Below are 22,333 nucleotides of genomic sequence, written 5' to 3'. Positions count from 1 at the left end.
GCTGTACAGGTATGTGTGTGTTTTTAAGTTTTCAGTCTTGTTTGTGCACCTGTACAGGACTCAATGCTGCAAATATTGGGGAAGCTATTACCTGTAAACCTAAATTATTTATTATCAGTGGGTTCACTGGTCATGGCTAGTTGGTCCTTGTAATTCTTTTCTACATCTATGTCCCTACTCTGCAATCCTCCATGAAGTGCATGACAGGATATACTTCCCATTGTACCGAATATTAGCATTTCTTTCCATTTCATTCATGTAAGTAGGACAGGAAGAACTACTGCTTAGATGCTGATTTGGACAGTTTAATTAATATAATTTTGTATTCATGGTCCTTATAGGGAGATATGTAAGGGGCTTAAGTATATTCCCAAATTCCTAACATAATACAGAAGATTGAAATTGTTTTAAGTAGGCATTTTTAGAATAGTTATGTCCATCTTCCGGCACCTTCTGTTTAGAGTTTCTCAGTATTTCCACAAAACACTCCTGCAAATAAAACAAACCTGTGATCATTCATGGTGCCCTTCTTTGTATATATTTAGTATCCCTTATTAGTCCTATTTGGTATGTGTCTCGCACATTTCATCACTACACTAGGATGGGGCACATGAGTGTTTTGTAAGAATCTCTTTTGTAGACTGACTGCATTTCTCCAGTATTCCACCAATGAACTGAAGTATGCCATCTGTATTACTTACAATTCAGAATATTTAGTCCTTCAATTTTATAAATAAACATTTCAAAACACCCCAGTGTTTGCGAGGGTTGACTAATTTCAGTTATAAATCACTGTTACTGTAATCATATGATATTCAATTTCTTCTTTTGTTACAGTGCACAATTTTACATTTGAGAACATTTTAAGTAAGCTACCAATATTTGCAACATTCTGAAATACATCATTGTGTTTATACAGTGCCTGTATTTTCACAATATGATGTGCTTCAGAACAAATGGATGTTTGGATCAATCCAGGGGACATGCTCAGATAGCTGAAGTGGTTAAGGCAACCACTCGTGATAAGTGAGAAATCCAGGTTCAAGTCCTCGTCTGGTACAAATTTTCATGTATCACAAATAGTTGACATCAATGCTTAATTGCAGCATGTGAATAAATTTTGTAATTTTTAAATGCACTGCCTGACAAGATGTGAAGCACCCAGAAGACATGGTGAAATGCCAATGTAACTCTGCACACGTACAAACCAGTGGCACATATTTAAATGATTAGAGCTGCAATTTTCTTTGAGAGGTAGTATGGCCACTAGAGTGCTATAGTGTTGTTCAAATTTAGTGTTGTTACAGGTCTGATAGAGTATATAAGAAGTGTGATCAGCATCAGATGTTGAGTGATCATTGTGGAGGACATTGGAGATGCCACAGTCTCATGTGAGACAGTGTTATCTGTATCAGTGTTAAAAGGGGCCTCACTGGGGCTCTCTATTTGATAAGCTGGTTGAATCAAGCAATATAAAGATTTGTTGGGCATTCAGGTGTGACAGAGTCCTGATGTTGGACTGCATGGGAATGTGAGGGCAGGTATACTCACTCATTGTCAATGTTCTGCTTGACCTAGTCTGACCAACACAAGGGAGGATTGTGTTAGTGTGCACCAAGCACATTATAACATCTCCACATCTGTGCCTGCCACCCAAGAACAAGTAATGGACTCCCTACAACATTCTACAACATCCTGCACCATTGGTCGGAAAATAACAGCATCAGACTAGGGAACTACCATCCTGTACAGAGAACAACCATCCCATGCAGAGGCTGCCATTAACAACACAGCACAAATGCCATGGGTGGGAAGCATGGACTGCTGATGTCATATTTTGTATTTTGTTCATCAATGAATTGTGGTTCCACACTACCTGCGTGACCGTCATCAACAAATATGATGGCATCTGGAGGGTGGCCACATTCTTCCAATTTTCCTGACATCATGGTGTGAGGAACCATTGGCTCATATGCCAAGTTCTTTGTAAATTTAATTCAAGTCTGTTATCACTGAAGTAATGTTACACATCTTCTTAACTCATGAAGTTTCATCTCATTTCCTCCTCCACTTTTGGCCACTTTACTTTTATTGTCGGACAGTGTGTTGTCAAGATCGTACTGATAACCTGTTCAGCTTTATCAAACAACAGAAAATCCAGAATGGAATAATGACAATGTTATGAATAGGTTTGACTACTACTCACTGTATAGAGCAGACATTGATCTGCAGACAGGCACAACAAAAAGACTGCTATATATTTAAGATTTTGGCCGACAGGTCTCCCTTTAAAGTAGAAAACAAGCACAACTCATACACCTGACCACTGTCTCTGTGTCCACCCTCAGTGACTAGAGACAGTGGTCATGTGTGTGTAAGTTGTGCTTGAGTGAATATGTGTGTGTTGTGTACTCTAGGAAAAGACCTTTTGCCAAAAGCTTAAATGTATAGCAGTCTTTTCATTGTGCCTGTCTGTGATGCAGTGTCTTCTTCCTATATGGTAAGTAGCAATTGTTCAGCTTCATTGAAACAGAAATTCATTACAGAGGATTGTATTATCTGCAAAATATCTGCTGATACTATTGATATTGTCTGCCATGTTATTAATATACAACGTTAACAACAAATGTCCCATCACACTTACCTGGGGATGTGCCTGAACTCACTTCCATATCTGTCAATGATTCTTCATTTAAAATACTTTCTGTTCTCCATACCAATGAATTTGGTGGTCAGACCATTTGGTGTTGGGGGGTGGGGAGGGGGGGGGGGTGGGGTGGGGGGTGGGGGGAAGGCGGGGGCAATTCCATTAGCTAGGCAAAAATGGTGGAAGAGTACATAGGGTTCGGTTCTGGCTAGGGATAGAGGGATAGGGAAACTTTTCTGTGTAGGTGCAGGCAGAAGGAGCAAGGATCCTTAATAGAGAATGAAAAGCTTGTAAAAATACATGGGAAATATCACAAAAAGAATGAGACAACTGAAGTATGGTGAAAAGAGGTGAAAGCTGATGTTGTAGGGCCCGTAGTACAAGACAATAATGAACTAAAATCGACATGAAAACACAGTAAGAACAAAGAGCAAAATAAATAAAAAGAGGATGACAATGGGAAGCTCTGGATGGTGGGGGCTATATGTGAAGAGAGAGGGGCAGGCAGAGAGAGAGAGAGAGAGAGAGAGAGAGAGAGAGAGAGAGAGAGAGAGAGAGAGGAGGGGGGGGGGGGCAATGGTGGTGATAGGCAAAAACTGAACATTGGTGATGAATCAGTTTTGCGAGAGAAAGCAAATGTTAAATTAAATGAGTTGAATTATACACTAATGATAATTATAAAAAAAATATTCTCATAATGGAAAAAGATTATTGCAGTGACAAAAATTATGTTAAACACACATTAAAATAACTGAAACTTCTGGCTTTTTGCCTCACTGAATTTTTTTTAAGATTACGTCATAGATAATACCAATCGCTATTTCTGTTTCAGTTGATAGTGCTGACAATGCAGATAGTCTTTGTTGGCACATTGTGCTTCTTAAATATTTCTTAATCAATTTTAACTTTGAGAAACTTCTCTCAGCATAAATTGTACTGACCAGAACTGTGAACATTATTCTGATTGTTATGTAAAGATTTGGATGAACTTTTCCAAATTATTTTTTAATATGTACTGATTAAGTTGTTTTGTGTCTTTGCTTGAGTCCCGTAGTTTGGATTTTAAAAGTTGGAGTTCCTCATAAAATTTGAAAGGCTGTATGTCACTATTTTTGCCTTCTTGAATATTGTGCCTAAATCATTACAATGTTTGTGAAGTTCGTCCTTAGATAAAGATTTCAAATAATTCATATCGTAAATAAAACCAAATCGTTCAAAATATTCATTGAGTGCTTTGAATCGATGTTTGGTGTCGAATATTGTAGTGTCTATCATTATGTTAAAAAAGTTATCTCTGTACTTCATTTCAGCAGATTGTATAGGTTCATAAAATTGTTCATAACTGAATATTAATTTTTTCTGTGCTCTTGTTTTTTTTTAACTGAGACTCAATTTCATAACTACTTTTTTCTACAGACAATTGAGCTTCTGCACAGACTTCTTGAATCCACTCACGAAATGGGTGTAAGGTATCAATAGCATTGCCATAGTTTGCTTACATTGTTGGCACGTAGTAAAATCTCATACCACACATGTCTTGCAACAATAAACTCAAAAGTTAACATTTCCTTCAAGACTGCTTCAAAGTCGCTAAGAGTTTTGGAATCATCAGTTCTATTTTTCAGGTCACTCTAACTGTCAATGACATCATAAAATTGCAAAAATATCGCATTTACTGCTCCGATTCTACTTTCCCATCGTGTTTCAGACAATGGTTTCGATGTCAACTGCAGTTTAGTTTTTATAGGATCCCAACACCTGCTTGATTTTTTAAAAAGCACTTAAACTTTATTGATCAAGCCAAAAAATGTTTTAGCATTTGTAGAAGAGTTAGTAGCACCTGGCAAAAGCAAATTCCAACAGTAGCATCAGCATGGCGTGAACAAAGCTTGTGGATAAATATTGACTATTCTTGTTTTAGCACCTGTATTATTGACAACCATATTTGCACCATTATCATATCCCTGTCCTTGACAGTTTTTGATTTCTTTTAATGCCAACCATACTGGTACCTTTATCATATCCCCATCCTTTGGCAGTTTTGCAAATCTAGACCATTATGTTCTAGTTCCTTTACAATGCCATTTGTTAAATACCCTCCCATAGTTTCTCTGATGGCAATAAACCCAATGAAATGTCCCTCAATTTCTCCAGTTGAGAAACTGAAAAATCTTATTATTATTGACATTTGTTCCCTATGGCTCGAATCCCTGGTACAATCGAGCATGAAGGCATAATATTTTGCTTGTTTGACTCTGTTTATAATTTTGTTGATAACAGATTTGGACATTAATTTAATTAATTCATTTTGTGTGTCATGGCTCAGATAATGCTGACAAATATGATTTTTGTTAATATGTTGGAAGTGCTCTTTTACTGTTCGATCATATTTGGATAACAATTTAAATAGGTCTATAAAATTTCCAATGTTCCTGCTGTCATTCAGGTTGATGGATTCTCAATGCTTTCTAAATGCCAGACTGTGTGAAGCTAAGTATTTTATAATACTGATCAATTTTTCAAATGCTGATTCATGACAGTTATATCCTGCGTGAATTGTGTAATGTAATAGGCCTATCAGAACCAGTCTGCAGTCCCAAACATGTACACTTGGTGTGCTGCCGTATAGGTGTACACTTTGGATGCATCTTGTAATGGGCCTTACCTGTCATAATGTTGCCAGATGAGCCTAGTTAAATATTACTACATCAGTACGGGAAGACAACTAAGTAGCTAAAATTTTAACGGTTCCAACAGCTTTTTGTGAGACCCCCAAAGGCGCGAGGCCATCAGCAGTCGCTGACGTCGCCAACACTTAGTGCCGCCAATGGAGAGGGAGGGGGGGGGGGGGGGGGGGGTTGTGGGGTTTAAAAATTCATGTGGTACATGAAGGCACGGGAAGTAACAATCAAAAATTTGTGACCATGAGGGAAGAAGTGTAATCAATTTGAAAGTCTAGGAATGCCTCATGAGCTCTGTCCTTTTTTGGATTTTCCCCAATTATTTTTGTTCATTTTTCATCCTCTATTATGGATCCTTGCTCCTTCCATCTGCGCCAATACTGAAAAGTTTCTCTATCTCTAACCATAGCTTAGTCCTACATACTGTTCCTACTTAGTTGCCTAGCTTACGGATTTCCCCAAATGTCTTGACAATCAAATTAACCATCTCTGGTTGCAACCTCTAGTTCCAAAATGACCTCTATCTGTTCAAATTCTGTCAGTGCATGGTCCTCACAAACAGAGTCCTGAAAGTCCGTATAAATCATGTGCAGACCTTGTTGCAATATCTCCTCTCCGTCCATGAAATTCTTCTGCTCTTCAATCCCAAATTCCTGCATCCCATCTCCAAGATTGAAATTCTTGCTCTCCAGGAACTAGAGTAGTGTGCACAGTGCCTCCTCAAAAAGCTCTCCAACCTATTAATTTCCTATTCCCACCTTGGACTACCATTATCCATGGCCTTTACAAGATCCTCCAAAACCCACTGCACATTTCCTCATAGCTGAAAATCTCTGTCCAACAGATCTACTACATTTACTACACCCTCAGAAATCCCATCCAACACTATACAGAATCTTGAAATTAAACAGATCCAAGACACAGTCATGATCTTTCCACTAAAAGCCGCAGTCCCGTAGAAGTATTCTCACGTTTTTGACGGTGATTTAAAGTGTGAAGTAGACATACAAACTTCCCACTTTTTTTATACGAGGTGACTTACTTGAAATTCACTGCCGATCTTCTTTGCTGGATGCTGGAAAACTCTCTTGACTTCATCTCCGTAAAGTGATGCCAGGTACGGGAATATTTAAGCCTCTCTCTCTACTTGTGAAATAAGTAGTAATGTGAACTTTACATTTCGTTAACCAGCGGTATATTTGAACTCCATACAGAATAAAATTCTTACTTTCCACATACATATATGACTTCCAGTAAGTCACTTGCTCTGTACAATGTCAGAAACAAATTTAATTACATTTATGATAGAGCTGGCTTAACAACCATGACTCTACTTCACAAGAATCATAAAATAGGTCTTGCCTCTATCGAGGCTGGATTAAGAGCCTATAAGAGTACTTTTTTCAATTGTTCTTGTTTCACATAACAATAGTCAGTGACACAACACACACAGAGTTGCATATAAACTCCGTGGTTCTTCCTTACACACGCACTAACACATCTATAGATTGTCCTAAAGATACTTGTCGGTACCGTTCAACCGCTGCGTCTACCTTCTTCCAGCGACTGATTTTAAACCTGCACACACAGACATGTGACACGGAGGAGGCAGGATTTTACCATCCCACACTCGTATCTAGAATATTGTGTGTTTGAGATGGTAGAAGGCTGAGTGGTTCTAGAATTTACACAGAAATTCTCGAATCACTACATAACCCCCCCCCCCCCCCCCCTCAGACCTAACACATGATATTTTATACATAATCATTATGCAAGTAATATCACTTATAATAACGTTTCATATCTTAACAATATACATTTTTTACATATGTTTATATACATATCTCTTCTTTCAGTAACAATTATTTGTCCTTTCTTGAACAATTTTTCATTTGACATGAGCATACACTTGAGGTTTTAGTCAGCTTTATTAATATTTAGGAATTATGAGGACTTCTTTTCTTTATTTTCTTTTTCAATAAAAAACTTCAGGTGTTTGACACATGAGTTTTTTTGCTATTCTTATCTTTTTGTGCTACCTTTTTTCTAGAATGTACTATTTTCATTAGTTGTAGCTTGGAGGAACTCTGCACAAAACAAAAGTGTTCTTTTGACACTCATTTATTTCTACAGAACATAATAACGCTAGTTGTTCATAGAATTTATACTTTCCAGAATAATTCCTATAAAATCTGTGACTTTTGTCACGATACTGACCCCTTCTCCTAGGATCAGCACCTATTCCTTACTTGTGGGTTGACCTTATGAAAGCACTTCCTCTTACCATTCTGGTAGGTATGCCCCTAATAAAACATCTCTATTTTATAGGCCACAGGTCATCCTATCTCCACGTAGGTACGCTTGCCCTTAGTGAATTCTGGGTACACCCCCCTTATCATTTCTGAGTAGGCCTCACCGTTCATTACCCTAGTATACATTTCTATGGATAACATAATTAAGTATTTTCTGGTAAAGATTTAAATCTGTTTTAAGCTTCACATTTATTCTTTAATACATCATTTACTCCCCAGAGTCCTCCTCTACTTATCAACTTCTATACTTTCAATAGATACTATGTCAACATATACTATTCATGTCTCACTATCCTTCAATTCATTACAGTATTTATTATACTGACATTTCTTATTGATCATCATGATTAACCTTCTCTCCTGCTTTCATTTTCTCTCTTTGCACTTGTCTCTTTCTTAGTTTATATACAATTTTTCTTATGCATATTCGATGTAGAACCATCATAACTTCCTATAAATGTGTGCGTATTTCTAAATGTACTCATATTTTCCGCTACAACACTTGGCGGTTCTCACATTGTGACAGGCTTTCTTTTCTGTAATTATATGTTTTTGTCTAAGTGTATACTTGTGTATATGCAGATGTGTGTTCATGTAGTCTGATTCTTCGGCCTTGTTATCTAAATATAAGATGTAGGTTATTAGAAACTACAGAAATAAGGAAGAACTTCAGTGAAAGAAGTTTATGAATATGGAAAGAGGGAAAAAATAGACGGGTCCTCAAATGTTAAGTAAGTAAGGAAAAAATAGATGTGGATGCTAGGAGCGAAGAAGAGGAAGAAGATAGCCCCAAAGACAGGAAACCCTTCCCACCCCCTTCCCCAGGATTCCTACCTGTCGTGTGGGATTAGCCGAGCGGTCTAAGGCGCTGCAGTCATGGACTGTGCGGCTGGTCCCGGCGGAGGTTCGAGTCCTCCAACGGGCATGGGTGTGTGTGTTTGTCCTTAGGATAGTTTAGGTTAAGTAGTGTGTAAGCTTAGGTACTGATGACCTTAGCAGATAAGTCCCATAAGATTTCACACACATTTGAACATTTTTTGATTCCTACCTCTCAGGTACTTGAGTGAGATGCCGGAGGAGGTTTGGTGTTAAATTGTCTCCTACAGAATGGACTTGTCTCACCTTCACTGTCGAGGTCCCCAAAAGAAATGCTAGCAACTCTGTGGGAAATGGCAAATGATGAAGAATCAGGCACACTTGTTTGTGAGGGTTGTTTGAAAGGTGTGCTGTGTGTTTTGTGTTAGGAATGATTTATCTGTTCTTGTAAATTATGCTTAATCTACAATACCCACACCTTTCAAAATTTATACATACCCTCCCATCTATATCACTTCTCATAAAAGGTATAAAATACTCTATGCAAAATAGAAAAACTGTACACTACGGTATAACAATAGTTTGGCTAGTCACATCTTATTATATTTTCCACAAATATAATACTCTATTTAGTTTATTTTGTCTAGATATCACTTCTTTTCAGTGATTTTCTTAAGTTGTTCTCTATTTTATAGTCGTATTCAGTTTTCTAAGCAATAAGATTATAGGATAGTTTTAGACTTTAAAGGAACTCAGTGCAAGAATACTATTTTGGAAGAAACACAGAAAACAACTTGGGAACCAACGGTCATCACTCCGCCCATTAACTCAGAATGTTAACGTCCCTGGAGGATAGATGACAGAATAGTTTAAGATTTTAAAGGAATTTGGTGCAAGAAACTATTTGGAAAAAACACTAAAAACAACTTGGGATCTGACAGTTGTCACTCCATCCATTAACTCAGAATGTTAATGTCCCTGGGGGATAGATGACTCCCCCTGGGTCCCAGGGATCTGATATTAACTTTTCTTGTGCACTGGCAGACCAGTAATTTTCTTTAAATTTCTTTTGAAAGTCCTCCCCAAGAGGAAAAATTCTCAATATTTACTGTACCCCATTCTGAGGCTTCCTCTAGAAGGTACCCCATAGCAAATTCGATCTTCTTAGAATCTTCCCAATTTTTTGGTAATGCTCGGTTAAACCTTTTTAAGGAATGGATTGCATGTACATCTCTACCTGGCTTAAATTTAGAGAATTGTCTAGATAACCATGAATTAGCTCCCCATTGTAAATCAGTCACAGCTTCACTAGTTAATACCACATTAGGTGAAGTTACCCTTTTATCTACTTTGCCTTGAATAAGCTTGAATTCTCTCCACAAGTCTTCTATACCCTTCGTGGTATCACTAAGTTCGCGAGACAGAATAGGCGATACGTTTCCAGAGGTTGTGCTCTCAATAACTTTTCGATCTATAATTTCTTCAACTTGTTCCTCCAAACTACTTACATTTATGATATCAGAGTTCACTATCTTCTCTTTGAAATTTCTTTCTACATTATCTACTCATTTACAGACACCTGTAATTTGCAATTGAATGATCAGTATTAATTAATTATTATTATCTACACTCGCTTTCAAAGTATTCAATCCCTGTTTTACAGCATTAAACTTAACATCGCACACATTTTCAAAGGATCCTAACTTTTCATTAAGTTCAGATTCCACATTATTACATCTGTTCTCAATGTTAAATTCTAACCTTTCTGATAAATCTTGGAAATTGTCATTCTGTTTCAGACTAAGATCAGTAAACATTTGATTTACATGAATGGTCAAGCAATTAGTTGATTCATTCTTTAAATCTATTTTTAAATTCTCTACTCTACTATTTAACGCATCAAATTCAGTCTTAAGTGCACCCATGCAGTCCCATAGATTACCAAATTCTTTGCTTTGTGAGTCGATTTTGGCATTTAGCAAACCTAGATTTGTCACTTGACTGTTAAGAGTTTCAGTCTGGGTATTTAATTGTGAATCTAACGTGTTTTACTTAAAACTCTGGACATTTAAAGCTTCACTCTGGGTACTTAATTGAGAATTTACCAAGCATAATTATTTCCATAGAATCTCATTCTGAGCATTTGATTGCAGACTCTGAACTTTAATTAAATTTGTCAACTCAACCCAGTCTGGCACTTCTTTGCTCACTTTCACAGCCATAGCTGGTTCTTGAGTGTCCTCAATTTGTTGTATATTGTCCATGTTTTTATATGCTTTAGCCCTAGTAAGCATTTAAAACTAACTTTAAATACTATAATTACACAATAAAAGTTCACTCAACAGTATGTACCACTTTCAACTTAAGTAATGAAGTTTAGTTTCACGCTCACCCGGCGTAGAAGTCTCGTTGCGTAGGTGAGCAGATGTAGAGGCAGGTCAGCACCGGTGAACAGCACCTGGTGTCGGCGGCTTTGGATGTAGGTTGATTTCCTTGTCTGTGTCCCCATGATGTGTGTGAGAGCTGTATACTCACCACACTGTTGTAACGTTTTTGATGGTGATTGAAAGTGTGAAGTACATGTACAAGCTTCCCATTTCATTTATATGAGGTGACTTACTTGAGATTTGCAGTGGATCTTCTTTGTTTTCTTGCTGGCTGCTGGGAAACTCTCTTGACTTCATTTCCATAGAATGATGCTAGGTATGGGAATATTTAAGCCTCTCTCTCTACTTGTGAAATAAGTAGTAATGCGAACTTTACATTTCATTAACCAACGACATATTTGAACTCCATACAGAATAAAATTCTTATTTTCCACATACATATATGACTTCCAATAAGTCACTCGCTCTGTACAACATCAGAAACAAATTTAATTACATTTATAAAAGATCTGGTTTAATAACCATGACTCTACTTCACATGAGTCATAAAATAGGTCTTGCCTCTACCAAGGCTGGATTAAGAGTCTATAAGAGAACTTTTTTCAGTTGTTCTTGTTTCACATAACAATAGTCAGTGACACAATACACACAGAGTTGCTTATAAAGTCCATGGTTCTTCCTTACACATGCACTTACACACCTATGGATTGTCCGACAGGTACTTGTCGGTGCTGTTCGACCGCCGCGTCTACCATCTTACTGCAACTGATTTTAAACCTGCACACACAGACATGTGACATGCAGTAGGTAGGATTTTACCATCTCACACTCGTATCTAGAATATCGTGTGTTTGAGATGGTAGAAGGCTGAGTGGTTCTAGAATTTACACAGAAATTCTCGAATCACTACAGTATCAGTCCTTTACAGAAACCTTACTGTTTGTTCCATTCCAAAATTCAGTTATGCTAGACTTCTTAAAGACCTTCTCTCCTTCTCTTGCTCCTACTGTGGAAATACTGTTTCACCATCAACCCTACCAAACACTTTTTCACCACCAGCCCTACCAACTAGACTCAGTTTAAAACCAATACTGAACCCTGCCTGACTTAGTTCAGTATTCCAGCTGACCATGACCCCCCCCCCCCCCCCCCCCCCTCTTTTGCACTGATGCAGTCAATTTATTTGAAATGAAGCGTTTAATTCCGCACTGTTGGCTAGTTTCAACTGTTCACTGCATTTCAAGTGCACATTTTCCACCTCTTCTAGCTCGTATGCCATTATGCCATAATAATGAACCAAACATGAGATAATAGAGTACTGGTACTCAAGAAAATTTACATCCGAATCTGGACATAGGATTGTGCACTTTAAGCCGAATTATGCATTTTAGTATGGTTCATGAAATTCCGATGCTCTTGAAGTATCCTTTAATGTCTTGTTTCTTTTATGACATAATGCAAGATCTTTTAATGTTTTACACTTATGAACATGCGGGCTTCTTGCATCAACGTAGCTGCGCAGGTGCAGTGACGCCTGTTATCTGGTGCTCTCTGGCAACTGCTGAAACTAACCAATTTCTAGCAGGTCACGGGAAAATATTGCGAATGATGGTTTGAAAAGTGTTACTTTCAAAGTAAATTTCCTTTTACGCAAAATGAACTATGTGCGAGAATGTACGATGAATTTCTTAGATCACAGGGCGTTAAATTCTCATTCAAAACCAACTCTTTTAGGACAACCATCTAGAAGAATTTCGAGCCCAGAAGATCAGACATTTATGTCGTTATTAGAAATTTTACTGGCGCATTGTGTGATGTTTCTTAAAGTGTAACACGCGCAAAAAGATCAGTATCATATGTGGAAGCTTAGCTTCTCTTGCAGCTTATTAATCTTCGAGACAAGTATTATTTGTGAAAGCTTTGTTTTTCTTGTAGCAACACTATGTCTATTAATTTACACCATTAACTTTTCTTTTTTGTGTGTTTGCACTACTTAAGAGTTATCTTGCTATTGGTTAACTACATCACATGTGCTATGCTGTCATCAGCTGGCGAGATCACGTGACATGAGCTATGACTGGCTCACAAAAGTGCATCGCAATCTCGATTTCATTGCTTCGGAAAGTAACATGCAGTGTTTCGTGGAATTAGAATTTGTAACTCCGTAACACGAAAAAATGCAGCATACATGTTGCTGCACATCAAAGATCGTTCCAAAACGTGTTTATTTCCTGCCTGGGTTTCGTTTTCTAAAGTGCCGGCAAATTCTATGTCTGTGTAGAAAACCATAAACATTCTACAGATTGATAAGTTTTACAGTGCCGAGGAAAAGTATACTGTCACTTAACTCGGAAAAGATTATTTTCAACCGGGAAATCCGGGAATTTTTTTTCCTTGTTCATGTATACACCCTGATATTACAACTTGTTTTTCAAATAATTTTGTTTTATTGAGTATTTCTACTTTTATCACTAGATTTAAAATTGCTTCTTGTGTCATTCTGCAACTGCTAATCATTCTTAAAATGTCATCCTCATTGTAAATAAAAAACCACACAATCACACATTCCTATATTATCACAGGCAAAATGACACTCATAAAAGTTCGATGTTGTCCTTGTAGATCAGGCAGCCAAAACTACTTTATTGTTCATTCGGTTGAGTGCAGTGTAGTCGTCGTCAGTTTCATTTGCCTATGGTACATCATATGATATGTTCCAATCTATGAGGAGAATAATAAATTTTGAAAACGCTTTTGATCAATTATCATGAGAGAAATCTTACTTCATGTCTTGATGACATAGTGCCCACTGTTCCACAGCTGTAGGCCACTTGAAATTGAGAACAGCTGACACAGCTTTCTTAAGAAGTCAGGTACAATTTTTCTCGAAATGACTGTTGTCATTGAAACTGCCTGCAGTAATTGTCATTTATTGTGATTTAGACAGTATTATAAGGAAAATAGAAATACACAACAAAATTAAGTTCAAGAACAAACTGAAATCATTATATTTGCTTGACAGTTGCTTCTACTCCATATAATTTTTAAAAATGTGGGTGTGTTTGACTGTAATTAAGTGTAATCACTGCATGTAAAAAAGAATTGGTGGCAGGAAAAACTAATGTAAAAGACTATCATAAAAATGATCAGTATGCCGAGGGAATGCTGACCAATAACATCAAAAACCATCAATATCTCAACAGGTCATTTTAACACATTTTAAGGCTTTTTACATTCATACCTTGAAAATGACAGGGGTTACTGTGGAAACACCAGAGCTTTTGACGAATTTATCCAGCAGCATTCTCGCAAGTTTATAGAGCGTACAACATGTAGGTAAATGCTTAACTACTCCTTGGGCAATATTTTGAACATTATAGTCTATATACTTCATATGATACAAATTCCTAATCAATAAAGGCTATGAAGTTCTCATATACTATGCATGCAATTGGTATGTTGACAAACACATTTTTTAAATCACGAATTTTTAAAATTAATAAATACTACTACTTTACTTTGTTTCAATGTCTGCATCATAATACCGTCACCACTGCTATCTGAATCTGTGTCCAAACCCTCTGATTGTAAATTTATGATGATATGTTAATGGCTTACATCCCCCTTCATCTCCTTATCAGTCTTTATCCTGAAGTATTTCAACACGCTGCTCACAGTGTGCCCACGCTGAAGAGGAGATGTTGTTCATTGCTTGATCCACAAGTGATTCAGTGTCTGTGGTCTTGAATGTTTTGCTTTATTCTCCCAAATAGCCTTTAAGTATTGCCCAAAGTAATTCCATGGGATTATACTGACAGTGATATGTGGGTAAATGCAAAACTGTATGACCACGTTCATGTGCAAGAAAGTCAACTATGCATGCTCTGCCAAGTGACATATAAATTAACAAGCTGCAGGTGTTCAGCACTAGTCTGGTCTATACCATGTGAAATATTATTGTTTTTAAGCCAGTGCAAAATATCCGCTTCCATGATGTTTTGTACTTGGCATTTTCTCTGTAACACTTGCATGATAACTGACATGGCATGTTATTTTGACTGACTTTGAACCAAGGTATGGTATGAACTATTCATTGAACCACTTAAAAAAACTGACAGTATCCATTTCTGGATGGTAGTCACTGCTGTTTTTCTAACACCTGAATACAAGTGTGCTGTTACGAACAAAATCAGAAGAAGAGACAAGTGTTTTACTGCATGTCTTCCTCGAATGAGTTTAATTCATCAATGTTTAATCAAGCTAATACACTGTTTAACTACCTTCTTGTCTTGTATTGTGCATCTCTGTAAGGGATGTGGTTTGTGCTGCACCTATGTTACTTCATTCAACTAAATTCTCTCTTCATAAGATATTTGAAACCAATGTCTTTTAAAATTCTTTACAATGACGAAGCACCAACTTTGAAGCCCCTGGCAACAGTTGCCTGAACTGCGGACATGTGTGGGTGAGTTCCGTGTGTGTGTGTGTGTGTGTGTGTGTGTGTGTGTGTGGTCCATTTTTGACGAAGGCCTTTTGGTCCAAAAGCTTTATTTGTTACAGTCTTTTCATTGGGCCTATTTGTGACTCAGCATCTCCACTATATGGTGAATGGCAACTTTCCTTTTGATAATATTGTTATACCTGTGATGTATGTATGATGAAAGGTGACAAAAGAAAATTTCTACCAATGCTGGGAATTGAAGTCAGGTCTCCTGCTTAGTAGGCTGAAGCACTACTACATCACTCTAGTATAGTGGCTTTGCACATTTGCACAGATTATGCTAGCACATCTCCCTCCTCACTCCAGATTTCCATTCATACCTCAGCCGACATGGTATTGCCGCTAAACTTGAACATCATTGCAGAGGCTCTCCAACCATATTGGAATAGCACCTCAGGAATTGAACAAAATGGGGTATCCTCGCTGAAACCCAGGCATTGGTGGTTTAATTAAATGAAACTCCATGGTTCCAGAGACCTTTTCAAGTCTCAAAACCCAATGACGTATGTATGTAATCTGAAGCATCAGTTGCAAATTTGGATTAAGGCTGGGATTCCAAACTGGGTCTCTTGCTCACTGCATAGATGCATTAAGCGCTGTGCCACTCTAACACACTGCTTTTGCTCAGCTGACTAGACTACCATAGAATGCCTCCTTCCTCAATTATAGTACCCATTCACACCGCAGCCCATTTAGTATTCCCCCTAAACTTGAACAGCATTATAGAGACTCTCCGACTGTATTGAAATAATGAATCAACTTCGTCCGAACTGGGGGATCATTCCTGAAACCCATACACATTTAGTTTAAGGGGACCACACCCTGTCTATCTAACCCATGTTAATTTAGGCAAGTATTTGACCCATTTCTGAAAAAACTGTTTGATACAGGACCTTAATATTTTTACTGTATGTTACATGATGCTAATAGAGTCAACTGTACTAAAATCTACTTTATCCATTTTATAATTTTTAAGAAATACTTTTTTAAATTTATTAACAAAACATATTAAGTTTTTTCTGCACAAAATATTGTTTTGTGAACTTCTTAATGGGGGAATATTAATGATTGTAGTACCAGAGGTGGCTTTTTATGTTATGTGGACTCTCTGAAAATTTCGTTCATTTATCTATGATAGTTTCTGATATAATGAGGCATATGTACTGAAAATTTTAATGTGCGGGAAATTGACTTTAAAAAAAAAAAAACTTTTGAAATTTGTTACTTACAGTTAATTAAAACTGTCCTGCTGCATATGATGGCCTTTCTTTTGTCTCTAGCAGGTCTTCCAGCTTCTTTTTCACCTTCGTGGATGTTTGTCTTGCTTTCTTGGCCATATTAGATGCAGAACTGTCTGCATCGGCTATCCTCATTTTATTGCAATGTTGCAGCCCAGTGATCATATTTTCACCAGGATTAATTCCGAGCTTTTTCAGTACCCAACACTTCCCAATATTACCACAGTTGAATGTAATAACAGCATCATGAACTCCTAGTTTCATTGTATGCATACCTACAAATACAGTTTTAGGAAGGCGGTTCCAAATTATGCTGATGAAACATTCATTTGGGTTCTGTGTCTGCCCATGCAGACATTTCCTTAGAAGGTCTGGATGAGCCAAGTCTCTGAAAATAGGTTTAATTGCTTTAATAACAGCAGCAGAAAGAGAATGCTGGTGAGAATAAGATTCTCCAGTTGCCTGCGCCCTATTGTATTTGCTCCATGAATTTTCTGCTGATGGACACAATCCATGACGTGGCTTATCATCAGTAGAGGACTTGTGGAAGAATGTGGCCCAAACACATCTCTTCATTGCCCCCAGATTTTCTTTATTTCTCCTAACTGCCTGCCCATAGTATACCCGCAAGTTTTCTATTCCAGTTTTAGTTAACCGACTCTGTCCGGTCAACAATTTTCCATTTTCTAATATTTTTCCTCTCATATCAACAGTTAGTTTTCTCAGTCTTGTTCCCAAACGTTTTTGAACATGGCCTACACATTCTATTTTGCTAATAACGGTATCTCCATATGGCTTAGAGTTCACCACATTGTTGTATGCCTTACTGTCACCATCGCCCAAATATTTGGTGTACGGTACGCTCTTGTTTCTATGGAGCGATGAAATATTTGTTGTACTCCATGAAGTTCCATACCACCACTTGTTGTGTTGTTATTGTGGTCTTCAGTCCTGAGACTGGTTTGATGCAGCCCTCCATGCTACTCTATCCTGTGCAAGCTGCTTCATCTCCCAGTACGTACTGCAGCCTACATCCTTCTGAATCTGTGTAGTGTATTCATTTCTTGGTTTCCCGCTATGATTTTTACCCTCCACGCTGCCCTCAAATACTAATTTGGTGATCCCTTGATGCCTCAGAACATGTCCTACCAACCGATCCCTTCTTCTAGTCAAGTTGTGCCACAAACTCCTCTTCTCTCCAATCCTATTCAATACCTCCTCATTTGTTGTGTGATCTACCCATCTAATCTTCAGCATTCTTCTGTGGCACCACATTTTGAAAGCTTCTATTCTCTTCTTGTCCAAACTATTTATCATCTATGTTTCATTTGGATACATGGCTACACTCCATACAAATACTTTCAGAAACGACTTCCTGACACTTAAATCAATACTTGATGTTACCAAATTTCTCTTCTTCAGAAATGCTTTCCTCACCATTGCCAGTCTACATTTTATATCCTCTCTACTTCGACCATCATCAGTTATTTTGCTCCCCAAATAGCAAAACTCATTTACTACTTTAAGTGTCTCATTTTCTAATCTAATTCCCTCAGCATCAAACGGGTTAATTCGACTACATTCCATTATCCTCATTTTGCTTTTGTTGCTGTTCATCTTATATCCTCCTTTCAAGACACTGTCCATTCCACTCAACTGCTCTTCCAAGTCCTTTGTTATCTCTGACAGAATTACAATGTCATCGGCAAACCTCAAAGTTTTTATTTCTTCTCCATGGATTTTAATACCTACTCCAAATTTTTCGTTTGTTTACTTTACTGCTTGCTTAATATACAGATTGAATAACATTGGGGAGAGGCTACAACCCTGTCTCACGCCCTTCCCAACCACTGCTTCTCTTTCATGTCCCTCGACTTGTATAACTGCCATCTGGTTTCTGTACAAATTGTAAATAGCCTTTCGCTCCCTGTATTTTACCCATGCCACCTTCAGAATTTGAAAGAGAGTATTCCAGTCAACATTGTCAAAAGCTTTTTCCAAGTCTACAAATGCTAGAAATGTAGGTTTGTCTTTTCTTAATCTATTTTCTAAGATAAGTCGTAGGGTCAGTATTGCCTCACGTGTTCCGACATTTCTACGGAATCCAAACTGATCTTCCCCGAGGTCGGCTTCTACCAGTTTCTCCGTTCGTCTGTAAGGAATTCGCGTTAGTATTTTGCAGCTGTGACTTACTAAACTGATAGTTTGGTAATTTTCACATCTGTCAACACCTGCTTTATTTGGGATTGGAATTATTATATTCTTCTTGAAGTCTGAGGGTATTTCGCCTGTCTGATACATATTGCTCACTAGAAGGTAGAGTTTTGTCAGAACTGGCTCTCCCAAGGCCGTCAGTAGTTCTAATGGAATGTTGTCTTCTCCCAGGGCCTTGTTTTGACTTAGGTCTTTCAGTGTTCCATCAAACTCTCCACACAGTATCATATCTCCCATTTCATCTTCATCTACATCCTCTTCCCTTTCTATAACATTGCCCTCAAGTAGATCACCATTGTATAGACCCTCTATATACTCCTTCCACCTTTCTGCTTTCCCTTCTTTGCTTAGAACTGGGTTTCCATCTGTGCTCTTGATATTCATACAAGTGATTCTCTTTTCTCCAAAGATCTCTTTAATTTTCCTGTAGCCAGTATCTATCGTAACCCTAGTGAGATAAGCCTCTACATCCTTACATTTGTCCTCTAGCCGTGCCTTCTTAGCCATTTTGCACTTCCTGTTGATCTCATTTTTGAGACGTTTGCATTCCTTTTTGCCTACTTCATGTACTGCATTTTTATATTTTCTCCTTTTATCAATTAAATTCAGTATTTCTTCTGTCACCCAAGGATTTCTACTAGCCCTCATCTTTTTAACTACTTGATCCTATGCTGCCTTCACTACTTCATGCCTCAAAGCTACCCATTCTTCTTCTACTGTATTTCTTTCCCCCATTCTTGTCAATTGTTCCCTTATGCTCTCCCTAAAACTCTGTACAACCTCTGGTATAGCCAGTTTATCCAGGTCCCATCTCCTTACACTCCCACCTTTTTGCAGTTTCTTCAGTTTTAATCTACAGTTCATAACCAATAGATTGTGGTCAAAGACCACATCTGCCCCTGGAAATGTCTTACAATTTAAAACCTGGTTCCTAAATCTCTGCCTTATCGTTATATAATCTATCTGATATCTTCTAGTATCTCCAGGCTTCTTCCATGTATACAACCTTCTTTTATGATTCTTGAACCAAGTGTTAGCTATGATTAAGTTGTGCTCTGTGCAAAATTCTACCAGGAGGCTTCCTCATTCATTTCTTACCACCAATCCATATTCGCCTACTACGTTTACTTCTCTTCCTTTTCCTACTACCGAATTCCAGTCACCCATGACTATTAAATTTTCATCTCCCTTCACTATCTGAGTAATTTCTTTTATCTCATCATACATTTCTTCAAATTCTTCGTCATCTGCAGAGCTAGTTGGCATATAGACTTGTACTACTGTCATAGGCATGGGCTTCGTGTCTATCTTGGCCACAATAATGCGTTCACTATGTTGTTTGTAGTAGCTTACCCGAACTCCTATTTTTTATTCATTGTTAAACCTACTCCTGCATTACCCCTATTTGATTTTGTATTTACAACCCTGTATTCACCTGACCAAAAGTCTTGTTCCTCCTTCCACCGAACTTCGCTAATTCCCACTATATCTAACTTTAACCTATTCATTTCCCTTTTTAAATTTTCTAATCTACCTGCCCGATTAAGGGATCTGACGTTCCACACTCCGATCCGTAGAACGCCAGTTTTCTTTCTCCTGATAATGACATCCTCTTGAGTAGTCCCCATCTGGAGATCCGAATGGGGGACTATTTTACCTCCAAAATGTTTTACCCAAGAGGATGCCATCATCATTTAACCATACAGTAAAGCTGCATGCCCTCCGGAAAAATTACGGCCATAGTTTCCCCTTGCTTTCAGCCGTTCGCAGTACCAGCACAGCAAGGCTGTTTTGGTTAATGTTACAAGGTTAGATCAGTCAATCATCCACACTGTTGCCCTTGCAACTACTGAAAAGGCTGCTGCCCCTCTTCAGGGACCATACGTTTGTCTGGCCTCTCAACAGATACCCCTCCATTGTGGTTGCACCTATGGTACGGCTATCTGTATCGCTGAGGCACGCAAGCCTACCCACCAATGGCAAGGTCTATGGTTCATGTTCCTGTAAAATTAGTCACACAGTTGTGTTCTTTATGTTCATTGACTTTACAACATTTGCAATATTTAGACATTATCTCCACATCTAACACTTTACTTGTGCCTACAATTGTGGCAGTCACTACTCCATTCACAGAAGTATGTCCTCTTTTCTGCCAACTTCCATCAACTGCAACTGCAATATCTGAACATCCATCATTTTCTTCCACTGATTCCCTAGCAGCCAGCTTCATGCTTTCCTCACTGACCTCACATACAGCTTTCTCAGTTTTTTCAAATTTATTTGGTGATTGATGTAAGTTCATCAATGAACAAAATGTTCTCCCTGGAGCCATGCCCTTGCCAATGGATTGTAAGGCGTAAACTAATCTAGTATTGATTTCATAAGGGCCACTTGCATATGGTTTTGAAGAACTCGTAAATGAAATCACAGCTGAGAATGTATTGCAAATTAAATCCAAAGCAATTGCTAGGCCTTTTCTCCCACTGGTACTCTCACAAATTTTCAAACTCTGTGACTCACCACACTGTCTACACGGTACAAATTTAGAAATTACATCTGATAATATTCTCAAATTTATAATAATGTTACTGCACCCCTTGTCACTTACAGTAAATTTGCTGTAACTCTCTTGAAATGGTAAGAGCTTCTTTGATGATGCACTTGTTGAAGAGTTACGATTAGAAACATCGTTGCCAGGTGACATAACCTCTTGTACAGAAAGCTTTCTAAACTTGTTTCCGCTAACCATGTGTTTGAAAGTGTGTTGTTTACAAACAGCAGAAACAAAAGAATACCAACTGTTGCATTCCAAGGATAGCCAACACACTCGGGAGTAAAAAAAAAATCCCTAATGTGCAATGTAGGGGATATAAAGATCTAAAATATATGCAGAAAAATGGGTGACAGAACATTGGGCATGCACATAAACACTAGTGGTAGGAAAATGCTCTTTAAATGCTAACCACTACATCATTTTGGCTAATGACTTTGCTCAACTGTGTAGACTACCCTATCACAACTCCTTCCTCAATCCAAATTCCCATTCATGCTTAATCTATTCTTGCATGTATACATCGTAGATGTTTGAGAATTGGGAAGGCCTCTGGAACCATATAGTTTCATAGTTTCATTTGATTAAACCACTGCTGACGCCTTGGTTTCATGAGGCGCTCTCATTTTTGTCGATGATACTGTGCTATTCCAATACAATTGGAGAGCCTCTCCAATGCTGTTTGAGTTTAGGGGGAATGCCAAGTGGAATGTGGCATGACTGGGAATTTGGATTTAGAATGGAAGCATCCTAGGGTAGTGTGTGTGTGTGTGTGTGTGTGTGTGTGTGTGTGTGTGTGTGTGTGTGTGTGCAGTCATGCAAACCCACTATGCTGGAGTGGTATAGTGGATAGCACATCCGTCTAGTGACCAGGAGACTCAGTTTTGGATCCTACCTTTGTACACAGTTTCATTTGTCGCTTGGTGTGCATATATACAATGAAAAATGACTGCTAGCTTACTTTTTCGTTGTGCCTATCTGTGACT

At 38.0% G+C, this 22,333-nt stretch overlaps 1 protein-coding gene across 1 annotated transcript in view; it reads left to right on the top strand.

Annotated features, from left to right (window-relative positions):
* LOC126481669 (uncharacterized) overlaps positions 1 to 22,333 on the top strand; it is a 266,931-nt gene that overhangs the window by 155,404 nt on the left and 89,194 nt on the right. The window lies entirely within an intron of this gene.

The sequence above is a fragment of the Schistocerca serialis genome, chromosome 5, assembly GCF_023864345.2.
Source record: "Schistocerca serialis cubense isolate TAMUIC-IGC-003099 chromosome 5, iqSchSeri2.2, whole genome shotgun sequence".
In the NCBI taxonomy this organism is placed as follows: Eukaryota; Metazoa; Arthropoda; class Insecta; order Orthoptera; family Acrididae; genus Schistocerca; species Schistocerca serialis.
This window is presented reverse-complemented; position numbering and strand designations above follow the sequence as displayed.